This window comes from Pteropus medius, unplaced genomic scaffold, assembly GCF_902729225.1.
Source record: "Pteropus medius unplaced genomic scaffold, Ma_sr-lr_union100, whole genome shotgun sequence".
Taxonomy (NCBI): Eukaryota; Metazoa; Chordata; class Mammalia; order Chiroptera; family Pteropodidae; genus Pteropus; species Pteropus medius.
Genome location: NW_024349800.1, coordinates 24,763,451 through 24,780,109, shown reverse-complemented (window position 1 = coordinate 24,780,109; position 16,659 = coordinate 24,763,451). Strand labels below are relative to the sequence as shown.

At 35.5% G+C, this 16,659-nt stretch overlaps 1 long non-coding RNA gene and 1 pseudogene across 1 annotated transcript; both read right to left on the bottom strand.

The window, feature by feature from the left end:
• Nucleotides 1-221: 221 nt before the first annotated feature.
• LOC120622559 (uncharacterized) lies at nt 222-338 on the bottom strand (annotated as a pseudogene).
• Nucleotides 339-7,975: 7,637 nt separating this feature from the next.
• LOC120621606 (uncharacterized) lies at nt 7,976-16,444 on the bottom strand. Its single transcript, XR_005658204.1, has 2 exons — nt 15,855-16,444; nt 7,976-9,291 (listed from the first exon to the last, which is right to left on the bottom strand). It is a non-coding gene; the product is annotated as an uncharacterized LOC120621606 (long non-coding RNA).
• Nucleotides 16,445-16,659: the final 215 nt, after the last annotated feature.

The window sequence follows — 16,659 nt, the reverse complement described above, 5'->3', positions numbered from 1 at the left end:
CTGATGTAGGGGACATACTATTAAATGCTATTGTTGAAGTTAGCTCACTATAGCTCACAAAGTATTTCTGTTTTACCTGGGAACATATATACATATTTTTTTGAGTTTTAAGTTTTGGCTTAGCTTGGGATTGAAAATATATTTGTTTGGTATCTGTTGGCCCCATTGAATTGGTCTGTGTTTACCACACTGACCATCTATTCTTTTTTTTTTTTTCTTTACGCCTACAACACCTGGTCTTTCTAGATGGTCTCCCATCCAAGTACTAACCAGGCCTGACCCTGCTTAGCTTCCAAGATCGGACGAGATTGGGCGTGTTCAGGGTGGTGACCATTTATTCTTAACACTTTTTCTGTTAACGCAGAAACAGAAAAGAAATTTATCCTCTGCATAGATAATCAGACAAGAAAATTGAGCTGCCTAAATAATGACAGTGTGCATAATAAAGTATTTCAGGGAGTTATGTGATGCTCATAATCCTACAGGTTTGATGTCAGTGTGGGCCAGTTGGGTTCTGATGCTCATTCAGCCTTCTTCAAAACATGACTAAGTGGATCAGGTAAGAGTGCACAAATATTTCAACCAAAATCTATCCTGTTACTGGATAAAATAAATAAAAACAATAACAACAAAACTACACTCATCCATTGTTGAGAGTGGAGCCATAACATTGCATTTTTATATAAATCTAATAACCATAGTTCAAGGTTCTTTTAAGGAATTTTAAGATCGAGATATTTTTTCCCTAGCTAGAGGATAATATCTCGTTAAGATGTAGATTTCTTAGAGAACTTTTCCTATATAAAAATTTCAAGTTAAATTCTGATGCTTTTGCAAGGACTCAAATTACTTTTAAAATAAATATATCACATCTTATCATTTTTCTCTCAGTTATAGTTTGTAGATATAAACTCCCTAATAATCTGGAATTGGTTTAATATGATCTGATAGTACTATTTGCTCCCAACGCTCATTTTATTTTATTTTTTTTTTTTGTGGACACTTACTCTAAAGTAATTATAATTTTATAGATTCAGATTTCCTGAGTTGTATTCCAAGCTACCTGGTGAATTATTTGTTTTAACCCATCCTGTTATATAACTAACATTTTAAAATATTTTCTTATAATTGCTTCTTTAAGATGCTTGAATCTTAACGGTTATTCACCTTCCTAATCAAAACACTATTTAATGTTTTGATATATTTTTAATTTAATTAAAATAATTATATCCTATTTACAAAAGACACTCTTAAAGCAGCATATTAAAGAAATGTTAAAAATAAAGGAATGGAAAAAGATTCATTAGGGAAATGTTAATTAAAAAGGTGGATATAGCACTTTTATACTCATTATCCTACTTGGATATTATCCAGCATAGCACTGCAGTATTGTAAATACATAACCTTTATGGACTAAGCAGTCTGAAGAAAAACAGGTAATAGTGATGACTTCCTAAACCCATTGAATCATCCTTGCCTCTCCCTACCCCATTGTCTGTAGGATCCCATACAACCCAGTAGGAACCAGTTCCAGTTTCCCCAGTGTTTTTCTCCTCACTCTCAATGGACTCAAAATCTAGTACTGAATAAAACCGACTACACTTAGAACTGGAGCTCAATGAACTTTAAAGTCAAAATCCTTGATCTTCCCCCAAGCCCAGTGATATCTTTGCCCCATCCTGGCCCCTCGCAAGCTTGTTCATATCAGCTCCAATTGGATTCCATCACAGGCTCAAGGTCAACCTAAATCTCCATCCATTGAGAGACTTCCCAGGGTCCTGGGTTTTCCACCTATTCTGTAACCTCCAGCCTTACCACATGGGCTTTGAGCTTTTCCTCCTCTGTTCATCATTTAAGGGGTGGACCAACTATGGTAGTCCTCTTCCCTTCTTTTCCCTCAGCCCTAAACAATTATATTTATGCCCCCTGGCTTATTCTTCCTAAATACATATTAATAGCCGAATGTTATATTCTTATTCTGTTCTAGGCACTTGGTCACCAATTCTAGTTTAAAAAAATATTTTGGCCATGATCCACAGTAGAAAATACATTTTATATTGTGACAAGGTACATACAAAGCTTTCCCTAAACAATATTTAGTCCTTTACCAGGTGGCAACAAAATCTGATCTTTTCTTTTTCATTCTATTAAAAAAAATTCAGTCACTAAATTGATTTCGCTAACCACTAACGGGTAAAGACCTTCAGTTTAAAAGCCCTTGTTCTAAAGAGTCCTCAGTACTCCTTTGGTATCTTGTTTATCAGAATCAGGTCAGATAACACAAAGGCATATCTAAAACAATCACTGACTTATTTTCTGGATTTTCTAAGGAGGAATTCTTTAATATAAAAGGACAACAGTCCGTATGATATAAAAAAGTACTTTTAGTTGTTGGAAATGGTGGAGATTTATTTAAAGTTTAGAAAATAACCACAATCTGAAATTTTACTAAAGAGCACAAGATTGAAAGTCAGGCAGCCTGAGTCCTTGTCTCACCCTGCCAGTGAGTGTTAGGTGGTTAATCACTCAGCCTCTCTGAACCACGGGTCTTGATCTGGAGAATGATATGTAAACTCAATGATATATAAACCCTATAAAATCTAATGATTCATTCACTCATTCATTTGCTCATTCATTCGACAAATGTTTCATTAAGTATATTCCAGGCAGGTCTCTCACTCCTCATCTGACAATTCATGCTGAGAGGGCCAATGTTATAAACTTATCACACATCACATGTAATCATACGCCAAGGCTCTTTCTCATCAAATTTATGCTTCATCAGACACCATAAGGGAATGAGCTGCTTCATATAAGCACATTACCCAGAAAAATAATGCTCATTTATATAAACCACTTAATAAAAATCTCTCTAAAATGTATTAGAGATCATACTATACCTAATTTCATTAATGGTTTAGTTAACTCCAATAGCAAGGAGCTAAATTTTAAGATTTATCAATTCTTATACAAGTTTAATTCAAAATGTCAAAAATCTAACATTTGCTTTAATTCCCTTTGCTTCCCCCAACACTACTTTTTAACTCTTTTAGTTTAACTGTCTTACAACACAAAGTAAGTTGACACAATCAGTGGTAGAGAGTATTACTAAAAGCCATTCCTACACCAACATAGATAGCAATTGCTTAACTACACTAAAGTGATTGTCTTACATAAAATATCACACAAAACCCAAATTAAATGTATCCCCAAATCCCCAGTTCAGCATAATCCCCAAAATGTACACAGCTACTCATTCCCTATAATGTAAGGGTAAGTATGATGGAGGAGGAATTGGACTGAAGAGACAGCAGTTTTAGCTGATTGCTAATTTTACAGACATATGGCCATGTGAACACATCATTAGGGACCCCCTGCTACCAAGGCTTTGGAAGGGGCTTACACAAATGAAGAAACTGAAACTTAAACTTCACTAGTTCATGGTAAATCTGCTTCTACAAATATCAATTATTGAATGAAGGAGTGAATTGGTGAGCCAGTTATCAGCATGACTCTAAGGTTAAAAGCATCTGGGAATATCCAGAATATATAAAGAACTCTCAAAACTCAATAAGAAGAAAACGACATAAAAAAACTTTTAAATGGGCAAAAGATTTGAAAAGACACTTCATAGAGAAGAGAGACGACAAATAGCACATGAAAAGATACTCTATCTACATCATTAGCCATTAGCAAAATGTAAATTAAAATCACAGTGAGATCCTACTACCTTTATTACCATGACTAAAATAAAAGACCATACTAAGTATTAGCGAGGATATGGATCGACTGGAACTTTCATACATTGCTAGTGAGAATATAAGATGATACATCTGACCCAGCCATTCTACTTCCAAGTATCTACACAAGATAAACAAAAGCATATGTCCATACAAAGACTTATGCACAAATGTTCATAGCAGCTTTGTTTGTAATAGCCCCAAACTGGAAAAAAATCCAAATGTCTCTCAACAGTTGAATAGATAAGGAAATTACAGCACATCCATAAAATGAAATACTATTTAGCAATAAAAAGGAATGAACTATTGATACACACAACTTGAATTCCAGAATAACTATGTTCTGTGAAAAAAGCCAGACGAAAAGGAATATGTACTGTATGATTCTATCTATAGAAAATTGTTTAAAATGCAAACTAATCTATAGACAGAAAGCAGACCAGTGGTTGCCTGGGGCTAGTGGGTGAGGGCAGGAGGGAGGATTTACAAAGAGGTACGAGGTGTAATTGGGGGTGATGGGTCTACTCATTATCTTGATTTGGTGATGGTTTCTCAGGCTATAGATAAGTCAAAACTTATCAGATTGTATACTTTAAATATGTGCCCTTTATTGTCAATAATATATGTCAAAAACACCTGACATTAAAGCATCTAAAAATAGCATATTTCCAACTTAACTTGCTCTTTTAAAATTTTTTTGAGGGTCAACATGTACAGTATTCACCTTCCTCTTAACCAGATCTTATAAAAGGGCCACAGCCACTCCAATACCTCCCTAGACAGGGATAGTGTAAAGGAGTGGAAACAGTAGTAGAAAGAAATAGGGATCTTCAATGATTGTGATAAAAATTTTTACAAATTTTACAAAAACAAACACCCATTTGAATACACTGCTAGGGCTTCTCCCAGGGCTTTGGAGGAGGCTTGTGCAAGTCAGGGACTGACGGAGATCACAATGAACTCCTAAGCACTGCTTGGATTTGGGGGAGGTGGGGAGGAGCGTGTTGATCCAGCAAAGGAATGGCCTTCTAGCTCCATGGGCTCAAAGCTGTGGTTTGGATGTTAAGCTGCATGGCCTTATTCTGAGGTCACCAGTTAGTAAGGCCTGAGGACATATCAATTACACAAGGAATGGGGAAAGTTTTGAAAGGTCAATGGCACCATCCTCTGGAGTTTATGCATCATCACACAGCACAGACTTACTTAATCGCTCAGGAGATATAAGTCTTCTGAGGCACAAGAGTGAAAGACAAGACTCATGGATTCTATTACTGCTCTGCTGCTGTGACTATTTGCTGATCTGTGACTTGAGGCAGCTCATATAACCTCTGGGTGTTGGTTTCAACACTAGTAAACTAGAATGACAAGAATTACCTATTAGTCGTGTAGACTGAGATCTTCCCATGGAAATAATTTTTATCCTTCCTGAAATCTAGTTGATCTCTTCTATTATATAAAGTTCCTTTTGCAGTTGGAAGAAAGAAAAATAGGGAAGTGAAAGAGAATTAGATAGCATAGGCAAGTGACTCCAGGTGGGGCAACACTCCAGCACTGGGCTGGGGCTACTGATGCTCTCCCTTAATGTCAAGGGCACATCACAAAGCCTGAGAAGGAGCCTGTCCAGATGAGGGATCCTGTAACTTAAGCTTTATTTGCTTCAAGTTAAATCTACCTCTGTCTAGAAGCTTGCTATTACCTTTTTTCCTCAGTTTTTTTAAGGTTATCATTTACTGGGTACTTCATTTGTACCAGCCACATACATACTTCTCAATTTTTCTTAACCATGTTAATACATTAGAATCCTGGGAAGCTTTTAAAATATACCAACCTGAAACCAACTGAAACCAAATTTCTAGGGGTAGGACTTGAGTATTGTTTTTAAAAGCCCCTTGGATGATTCTAATGTACGACTAGGATTGAAACTACTTTACATATGTTAACTTCTGAAATCTTTACTCAAACCTAAGAGATAGGTCTTGTTATCCTAATATATCAATAAACCGAGAGAATCAGAGAGGTTAAAAGTCTTGCTCAAGATCAAATCAGAGTCATAACTCAAAGTCAGATTGGTCTGACATCACAGAATACTTTGCTATACCAGTTCTCATCTTTATATGCCTCTATGAGAAAGAACCACCTTTTAATTCAAACTTGCAAGTGGCAAAATGCAGTGATGAATAAAATATAATTACTTTTATAGCAACCATGACCTCCTTAACTCTAATCCTATAAAAAGCAGAGGGTAAAGCCATATGCCAGAGTTTAATTCTGAGTTGGAAGAGTCCTTTATATCCAAGAAAATTTCAGATTATCTTTAATAAAGAGAAGCTTGTTGGTGATGAAAATCCTAAATACTATCTAGGATTGGAATGGGTACTATTTGGTGTGGCCTTGAAGGTCCTGGATACAGGTAATTAATAATAACTCAGAATACACTGTACCTCAGGCCTACCCAGTTTCTCTCTCACATTAGTTCCTAAATCCTACATCTTCCTTTCTCTTGGATTTACTACTAATTTTGCTAGAGGACATCCCCAAATCATTGCAATAAAGATCTGAAAGGAGTAAAATTTCTGAACCTTTAAACACACACACACACACACATACCCTTCTCTAGATTTTAGGTGAGAGGTGATATAGATGCATATTCTCAGCCCGTCATATGTTCTTATGAATTACTTTTAGATTTGAGGAGTGTGGAAAAGAAGCTATTTTTTGTTTGTGTTAAAAAGAGGTATAATTTCCCACTGAGAAGAGAATAACGCTTTGTTAGCCAAGGTAAACATTCTAGTCCAATTGGAAGTTATATTTATTATACATTTATTTCATAATTAATTTTTGAGTACTTATGTGTGAGACATGGGCTTGGTACTGTGACAGATACAAGTATATTTTTCTCAGTTTTTCTTCTTCTCTAATCTACCTTGCCTCCAACATACACATTGGCCAGAATGAGGCCATTGCCGTCAGGATGATCTGGATTAAAATCCTTTCTCTGTCACTTATTGCTATTAGGCACCTTGCAGGACATCTGCTCCTGTCCAAAACATTCATGAAGATAGCTGGTCTACACCAAACGTCCTTGATATTTTGTCCTGTTGAAAATGTCCATGCTTAGAAAAAAATCACTGGGTTCACATAGCCTATATTTATTTATGCTTTTGGTTTACAGGTTTAATATATGAAAAACACTATCAGGTTTTATTGGTTCAGTAATTGTGGGCAGTCTACAGTATGGAAAGGTTTAGAGGCAACACAATCTAGTGGCAGAAATATAGACTCTCCAGCCAGACTGGTTGGATATGAATCCCAGTATTACTAAGTACTAGCTGTGTGACTTTGGGCAAGTTTTTTCAAACTTATCTGTAAAATGGAGATGTAATAGTAATTACCTCATTGTGTTGTTAAATGAGAATTATGTGAGTTTATAAAAAAAAAAAAAGCTAAAACACAGTACCATAAAAGTACTCGAAAAATAAAATAAATGTAATAGTAAATGGAGAAAAAGACTTGGAATGAAGTGTCCACCTAAATCGGCAGCTTAAGCTTCTCCAAGGAGACTGAATAGCTCTGCAGTACACAAAGTTCAGAACCTATTTCAACTATCTGCTTACATTTCTAACCAACTCGCTGGCTTCTAAGCTTCTAGAGGGCAGGAATTTTGCCTTATCCATCTTTATATTTCTAATATCTGAGACTTGGTAAGCACAAGGAGACAAAAAGAGCCTTGTTCATGGAATCCAAGGACATATTTGAATCTTCACTCCACTACCTATTTGTCTTGGGGCAATTTACTTAACTTCTCAGAACCTCAGTTCCTACAGCAGTAAAATGAGGATAATACTTATTTCAACTGTTGTGAAGATTAAGAGAGATAATAATTTAGAGAAGTGTCTGGAAGATAGTATGTGTTCAATCAACATGGATTTCTTTCCAATGCTAAAGTTTATAGATATGCAAATATTTTCAATATTATTTAAATAAAGGAGAATTCATTAATCTAAGTATGCTATAACAATGTAATTTTGCAGAGTTTATAAGATCTGCTATGAGTATATGTGACAGAAGTTCTTTAAAAAAATAAAAGAATAAATTATGGGTTTATTAAAGGAAATGATTTCATTTGCTGTCTCCTTAGCCAGGACTTTTAACTTTAATTGAGAGAGAAACAGGTGAGATTAAAAAAAAAAAATTACTGGTTGATATATGATTATAAACATCCCATACAGAACATATGGCAATAAATTCAAATTTATTCATTCATTTATACATTCAAAAACTATTTCGGTGGGTATTTATTATGAGCTAGGTAATTTGCTATGGATTAACTAGACATTTTCTATATAGAATCTGCACTAAACATAATTTACTTCTTCTTTCACTTTAGCTCTTAACAGCTGACATGCTAAAATTTGTTCAGATGCTGATCATTCATTCATTGATGCATTCAATATCTATTGAGACATATTATATCCCAGGCAAGTGCTAGATGCTGGTATACAAAAGCAAACAGATAAGATAAGGCCTCAGCCATCATAGAGCTTACATTTCAGTTGGGGGAGGGGACAGACAAGCAAAGTAAAATAATTACAAATTGTGATGAGTACTAAAAAGGGACACATACAAGTTTGGAAGGTGGACAATGACAGGGGAGGGAAAAGCTCTTTCTTAGGGTGATTAGGGAAGGTCTCTGAGGACAGGGATCTTTATCTGGTTCACTGTTCTGTCTTGAGCATCTAGAACATGCCTGAAATACAGTAAGCACTGATAAATGAATGAAGAGATAATACACAAACCGAAATCTAAAGGATGCTAACCATTTAAAGAGAAGGGCATTCTAGGCAGAGGAAACAGCATGAACAAAGGCTCTGAAGTGGGAAAGAACTTGGAGTGTTTGAGGACCTGATGGAGACCAGTGTGGCTGGAGCAAAGTGATCAAGGAGGGGAAAAGAGTAAGATGAGTTTGGAAAAATAGGCAGGGAACAGCCAGATAACTCTGGGATTCAGAAACAGTGGTAAGGAGTTTGTCATTTATACTATTTTTAAAAAACAGGAATAACCCTAGACATATGGGTATAACTAGAGTAAAGTATATTCCCCAGGCAAGACACAATATTTCTATGATTTCAATGACTGAAGTTGACAAGAGAAAGATCATGAAGATGTCTTTAATTAAACCCCAAACACGTTAGTGTAGTTCTTAGTAGATTTTAAAATGGAAATAAAACTCAAGGCTTTTGAAGACTCTTTGTTAAATTTCACCAACACTAAAAAAGTAAACAATGGTCTGCATAGATTTAAACCATTTTCACAAATCAAGAAGGAAGATAAGTCTTTAGGGTTTGGATCTTGGAAATAAAGTAATTGATTCTCTCACTTTAGTTGCTTTTAGGAAATCTGTGCAGAGTTACCCACTTAACATTCAGTGAATATGCTAAAATTGTATTCCCTACCTCAGTTTATGAATCAGCCATTGAAGTAGGAAGAACTAACTGCACAGGTTGAGTATACCTTGTTTTCTTCATCCCTGCTGACCTTATCTGTATTTCTTCTATTATCAAAGGCAACAAAGGGAACAAATTAAGGCTCTTACAGGACAGGTAAAACGATTATCTCAGAATGACATGGGCCCATTAACATGGATAAAAGCAGGTGGAATTACTCGAACACTGCAGAGTGACAATTAGCTTCATCTTACCCTTTCTACAATAAAACAGGAATATAATTTGGAATTATTGTGATAATTGTTATAGGAGTGAACATTATTATTAAAAAATTTCCTTTGTGTAAAAATAGTAAAAAAAAAAAGCAATCAAAATCTGATATCCGATATTCTTTAAATAGTGAGTTATTTACTTTCAATGATATTGTTTCATAGCACAGAAAATTAAGATGTTAGTTAATATAATCACTTTTTCTGACATATAATAGCTAATAAAGACACATTAACAAAGAAGTCATATCAAGTATTTTACACTGTCCTTGAAAGGATAGACACCAAGAGTTCTTCACTGACTCATTGTTCTTAGGATAAATCTACTGCTTCTTCTCTTTGCATCGCCTCGCCCCTGATTAAAGTTCTTTCAAAGAATCATCTATACTTAGCTTCCATGAACTTTCTTTTCTCTCTTGAGCCCATGCCGCTCAGGTCTTCCTCCCACTGTGGCATTAAAACTGTATTTACAAAAATCACCAATGACCTCCATGCAGTCAAATCTAAAGCACAAATCTCAGTTCTTAGCTCATTCCCACCTATCAGTATCAATTGACTTACTTGGTTAGTCTCCACTTCCTGAATCACCCTATGTACTTGGTCTCCAAGATACCTCTCTCCTTGGTTCTCCTCCTACCTCAATGGCCTTTCCATCTTTGCATTCTTTGTTGAGTCTGGCTTTATCTTTCCGACCTCTAGAAACTGGAGTATTCGGGTCTCATTCTCTATCTACATACACTCAGAGTTCTCGGATAAATATCATCTATATGCTATTGCCTCCCAAATTCGTATATCTAGCCCAGCTCCTACCCAAACTCCAGACATGGATACATATCCAACAGGCTATTTGACATCTCTTTTGGATATCTACTGGCATCTCAAGAAGCCCAAAACTAAACTGCTAATCTTCTGCCCTATGTTGCTCTTCCTTCATCTTTTCTATTTCATAAAAGTAGTAACACCATTCTTCCACTTGCTCAGGCCCAAACTTTGGAATCATTCTTGACCCCTCTCCTCATGACCCACATTCAATCCATTAGAACATCCAATTAGCTGAACCTAGAAGACTTATTCATAGTCACATTACTTCTCATCACTTCCTCTTCTGCCACCTCAGTCCAAACCACCATCACCCTATGTGTCCCCCTGCCCCCTGCAACTTGGTCAATTTTTAACCCTATATAAGTTAAATTGTTACTTTTCTGCTTAAAATGCTATGGCATCTCATTTTACTTAGAATGAAAGGAAAAGTCTTTATTTGTGACCTACAAGCCCCTATATGATGTTTCTACCACCACCATCTTCACTAACTCTCTGATCTCATTTCCTAATGCTCTCCCTCTTGCTCATCCACTCTATCCACAATAGTGTCCTTGCTATTCCTCAAAACACCATGCACACTCTCAGTGCCTTTGTACCTCTGATAATCTCCAGATATTCATATGTAATGCCCTAACTTCATTAGCTCAGCCTATCTCATATAAATCCCCTCTTCTCTCTCAATACTTTCACAGCATTAAAAAACTTATTTTGAAATAATTGTAGATTCATATGTAGTTGTAAGAAATAACACAGAGAGCTCCTGTGTACTCTTTCCTGTTTCTCCTAATGGTCACATTTTATACAATGTATATTATAGGCTATTGACATCAATATAGTCAAGATACAGAACATTTCCATAGTTCCATCATAGCAGGGATTAATGTTGCTCCTTATAGCCATGCCTACGTCCCTCCAACCTCCACTCCCTCCTTAATCCCTGGAAACCACTAATCTGTTCTCTATTTCTATAGTTTATTTTAAGAATGTTATATAAATGGAATCATAGTGTTAACCTTTGAGGTTGACTTTCTTCACTCAGCACTAATTCCCTGGGGATTCATTCAAGTTCTTGTGTCATAGTATTTTTTTACCACCTAATTTATATTTATTAGGCAAACTTACATGAGAGCAGGAAATCTATGTTGTACATTGTACTTATAAGGTAGAGATATGTGTTGAATAAATGAAGTCCAAACATGACCTATAAGACCTTAAATGAAGCATGCTTACCTTTCCAACCTCATCTTTCACTTACGTGATCTTTTCATCCCCACCTCTATCCCACTCAGACAAAATAAGTAGTGAATAGTACCATTCGGATACACTAAATATCTTGCTATTTATGGCAAGATTGCCTATGTGCTCTGCTTTTTTCACATTTGCTGTTCAACAGTGGTTCTCGAACCTAGTATGCACTGGAATCACCTGGATGGTTAAGCTTATTAAAACAGATTGCTAGGCTCTCACCCAGAGATTTTGATTCAGTAGATCTGGAAGAGGGCCTGAGAATCTGAATTCTGATGAGTTCCCAGGTGACATTGATGCTGGTTTATGAATCACACTTTGAAAATTGCTTAGAACATTTTTTATTTCCCTTCCACTTCGCCTGCCTACTTACTTACTTAACCTTCAGTCCTTCCCTCACTCCAGAACATGGTGTTCCATGGTACACTGTACTTACCCTACCACATAACTTATCACATGATACTGTAGTGTCCTATTTATGTGTGCTTGTCTCCCATCAGACTATTAACCTCAGCACCTAGCACAGTCTGACAGAGTAGCATTAAGTGCACATGATAATTGAATAGGCTCCTTGATTCTGATACTTTAAAAGACTCAAATGAAACAATATCTTTATAGTCAGGATATTTCTAAGTGCTTCTATGTGCTAGAAATAAAAAATGGAAACATCAAGGATCTCTTTATTGATAGGTTTAAGAAAAATGACAATTTTTTGATGTTAAGGTTTTCTAGGAAGTGTTTATTGCAATTCTTTTCAACCAAAACACCACACTGAAATAATGACTGACGACAAAGGTCAAGAATGCAAGTTAAGATACTTTACCCATTCAATAATTACTTCAAAGTCTGTATTTTGTTCTTCTAAAAGTGTAATCTTTTCCCTTCAGACTAAACACCCTAAACCACAAGACTATTTAACATAGCCAGGCCTTCAAAGAACTTTAATTGACCCCACAGCTGGCCAGATGTTGAAATGTGAACATATTTGCTTTCACAGGTCTATAAACCATTATCTAAAATTTCAAAATCCAAAAAAAGCTCTAGAAAAAAGTTTTTCATAAGTTTGAGGCTAATTCATTAGGCAACAAAATCTGACCTGAACAGATGTGCGGTTATTATATAGGTTATATATTCCAGTTATTTATCCCAGTTAGGGTTAATACTAATGCATTTTTGTTGCACAAATATTAATGTTTGATTACAAGATGCTGCTCCAGAAGCCATCAAGATGTTACAGAAAATATGGCATATGCATTATATTCCTGTCTAAAATACCAACGATTCTGAATTCTAAAACATATCTGGCCCAAAGGGTTTGGATAAAGGATTATGTGCTTATATAGAGTGAGATATCAGTTTCTCTTAATCTCTATTTTTTTGTCTACGACATTGAAAATTTGTATCTGAAATAATTGGTCTTATTGAAAATAGCTTTCCTCATTTTATCTGTTTTAATATTAGCTAAATGTTGTTGGAAACTCCATGTTTATATTCATATATGAGACTTTTTTAAAAAATCAGGTTATAGGAAATTCTATACTTCTTTGGGATCCTTGTGGCTCATTTCCATCAGATGAATCATCGTCATCCTCACATGAATCACCACCAGAACTGAAGTTTAGAACTAAAAAATATATCTAGTGGAAAACATATTATTTTGAAATGCATTTGAAAGACTAATGTCATATTTACAAACCAGTGACATTTAGCAGTCTCAACTGATGAAAGTAGATCTTTTGTAGATTAAGATGTAAAAGGGACAACATAAACATATTATCACTGTAAAGAGCCAAAAACACCTAAAATATATTTAGGAATGAACTGAACAAGAAATGTACAGGACATACATGAAGAAAATGCTAATGGGAAACTTTAAACGAAAACTACAAAATTAATGCAATTCCAATCAAAATCACAACTCTTTTGAGGAAATGAGTTTAAAGTTACTATGGTAAAAATCATATACCTATGCAGAAATGGCAGAGTAGAATGGAAAGAGCATATAGATTAATCCAAGTTTTTGGTAATGGTCTAGATCCTACATTGGTGGTTTGTTTCATATTTTTTTTAACTTACATATATTACAAAATTTTCTCATATGTAAATCAAATATATTTTTAAAAGACAATTCTTAAAGAAATACTCTGAAAAAGCAGTCTATTTTCCTGCCAGAAACTTAAAAATAATTAAAAAGTATATTAAAACAATATTACTGTCCAGTAACAAATAAACCAATGGAAAAGTACATATGGAAATTTAGTACTGTATAAAACTACCATTTTAAATTTGTAGGGAAGATTGAGTATTCAATAAATGGTGTTGCCAACCAGCCAGACATTCAGGGGAAAAAAAAAAAAAAAATCAAGCTAGAGTCTTCCCTTCCTCCTCATAAATAACTTTTAGATTAAATATTAAAATATATTTTTAAAAGATGCCTAAAAAAGCTAGAAGAAAATATACACAGGTAAGCATTCTATCGAAGCTGGAAACATAAAAGACTATAGACAGCCTACATAAAAATGAAAAACTTCACAGTAACAACCCCATCCTCATATTTCTATTCGTTTGCACTCATTTATGGGTTCTGATTCTGATTAATTCTATGTAGAGTTTTTACATAGCACAAAGTTGTACATATATAATTTTATGGCATACATTTTATATAACCTTATCATATACTTTTTCTTGTACTTTTTATTGTCTTTCTACATCATGCCAGGATAGCCCATCCTCCTCCACTCTGCTCCCCTCTCCCCTTTTAAAAAAACTTTCTTTGAAAGTTATGACTATTTACTTTTTCTCAAGTGAATTTTAGGATAATTTTTTAGATCTATAAAGTATCATTTTTTTGCATTTTAATTGAAACTGACAATATACAAATAACTTAAGAGATGAATTGTATTCTTTGCTATTTTAGTCCATCTCACATTATATGAAATGGAAAAAATATTTCTAATTATATTTCAGATAAAGGTTAAAGGTTAATATTTATAATATACAAAAAGCACTTGTCATTTTTACTTTTTATTATTATTTAGGCAAGGCAACCCTTGGTTGACCTCACAGATTGCAAGGACCTTGTCAGCTTACAATCCCTTATTTTTTAATTTTTTACGCCTACAGCGCATGATTTTCCTAGGTGGTCAATTTGTCATTTTTAAAATGTAAATATTTCAATTTTAAAATAGGCAGATATCATGACTTAGTAATTCACAAAAATAGAGCCAATAAATGAAAGATGTTCAGTTTTATACTTAGTCAACAAAATGCAAATTAAAACAAGATGATAAAGATGATACAAGATTTTTTAATGGTGACGAAGATCACGAAGATTGATAATACTCAAACTAGCAAATGGAAGAAGATACTGCTGTCATTCACTTAATCTGTTGGTGGAAAAGTAGTAATCGTCCCTTATCCACTGGGGATATGTTCCAAGACCCTGTATATGCCTACAACCATGGATAGTAATGAACTCTATATATACTATGTTTTTTCCTATACATACCTAGGATAAAGTTCAATTGATAAATAAGATACAGTAAGAGATTAACAGTAATTAATAATAAAATAGAACAATTATAACTATTATAATACATATTATGTGAATGTGGTGTTATAACTATTATAATACAAATTATGTGAAGGTGGTGTTGCCCTCAAAATGTCTTATTGCACTATATGTACAGCATGGATATGCTAGAAAAAAGGGTGAGTCATATCATGAGCAAGACAGAGACAGACATTGTGAGATTTCATCACATTACTCAGAACAGGACACAATTTAAAACTCATGAATTTCTGAAATTTTCCATTTAATATGTTGGGACTACAGTTGAATAGATAACTGAAACCGAAAAGCAAAATCATGAATAAGTGGGGGACTACTAAGTACATTTTGAGGGGAGAGTCTGGTAACATTATCTAGACTCTTACGAATGTGGATTTCCCTTGATCCAATAATTATATTTCTGTGAATTTACTGCAAAGAAATAATCAGGAATACGTATACATTTATGTATAAGACGTTATCTAGTATTGTACAAGTGAAAAACTGTAAATACCCTAAAAGTCCAACAATTTTGGGATTGTTTGAACAAATTTTACCTATACAGCCATTAAATGCCATTGCATTCATTTAGCCATTAAAAATCATTTTACTTGAAAAGATACCAGAAATTTTGGGAGAACAGAACACGCTCACACTTTTCTATTAATAAAAAAACTTCCAGTATACATGAAAAGTCTCCGAGTTTACATAGCACTACGTTAACACTTCTGGATAGCGAGATTGTGGGTGAGTTTAACTTTTTTGCATACGTTTATGTACTTACTATTGTACAGTTTTGCAGGGAGCAGGCATTTTTTAAAAAGCAGTATTCTTCTTAGAATCAGAAAATAGAAGGAAACTATTTATTTGCGAAGGGAAACGGGCATCGGTGCATACCGCGCCAGTCTGAGGTAAAGTGAAGGGGTTCAGCGACCGGAAATATGCCACGCAGGCCCTCGGGAATGCTGGGTAACGTACGGACACCGTATTACCGCACAAGAAACTTGCCGTGTAACAGAAAAACTACCACCCCTTTCCTTTAACACAAGTATTAACCTGAGCGCAGACTGGGGGCACTTTTATCCTGAGAAGCGTGCAGGGGAGGTAGGGAGGGTGAAGATTGTTTCTTGAAAATGAAAAATGCCTTCTTTACTCCTCCCCACACGCCCAGCTTCCCCTCATTCAGAAGGGGGTACGAATTCGCGCCGTTCCTATAGGTGTCCTCTTGCGGGAATGCGGCGAAAGGAACATAGGATAGGGAGTCATTGCATCCGAATGCCGCCGGATGCAAGACAAACGCACGGATAAGCGAGGGGCTTACAAGCGAGGCTCTGATTGGCCCGCGGCTCTTCAGGCCGGCTGGGCGGGGCGGAATTGCGCGCGTGTGCAGAGGCGCTTCTGCGCGGCGGGCCAATCACCCCCCACGCCCTTGTGGGTGAGCCTGTCTCGGAACTGGGCGGAGCGAAGGGAATGATTAATGCCTGTCCTGGAGAAGGGCGTCGGTTAAATGTCCTCCCACCCTTAACTAGCAGGCAGCAGGAGTCAAACTAGGCTTTCCTCCAAGGCCCGGCCTACGGCGGGTGTGGGAC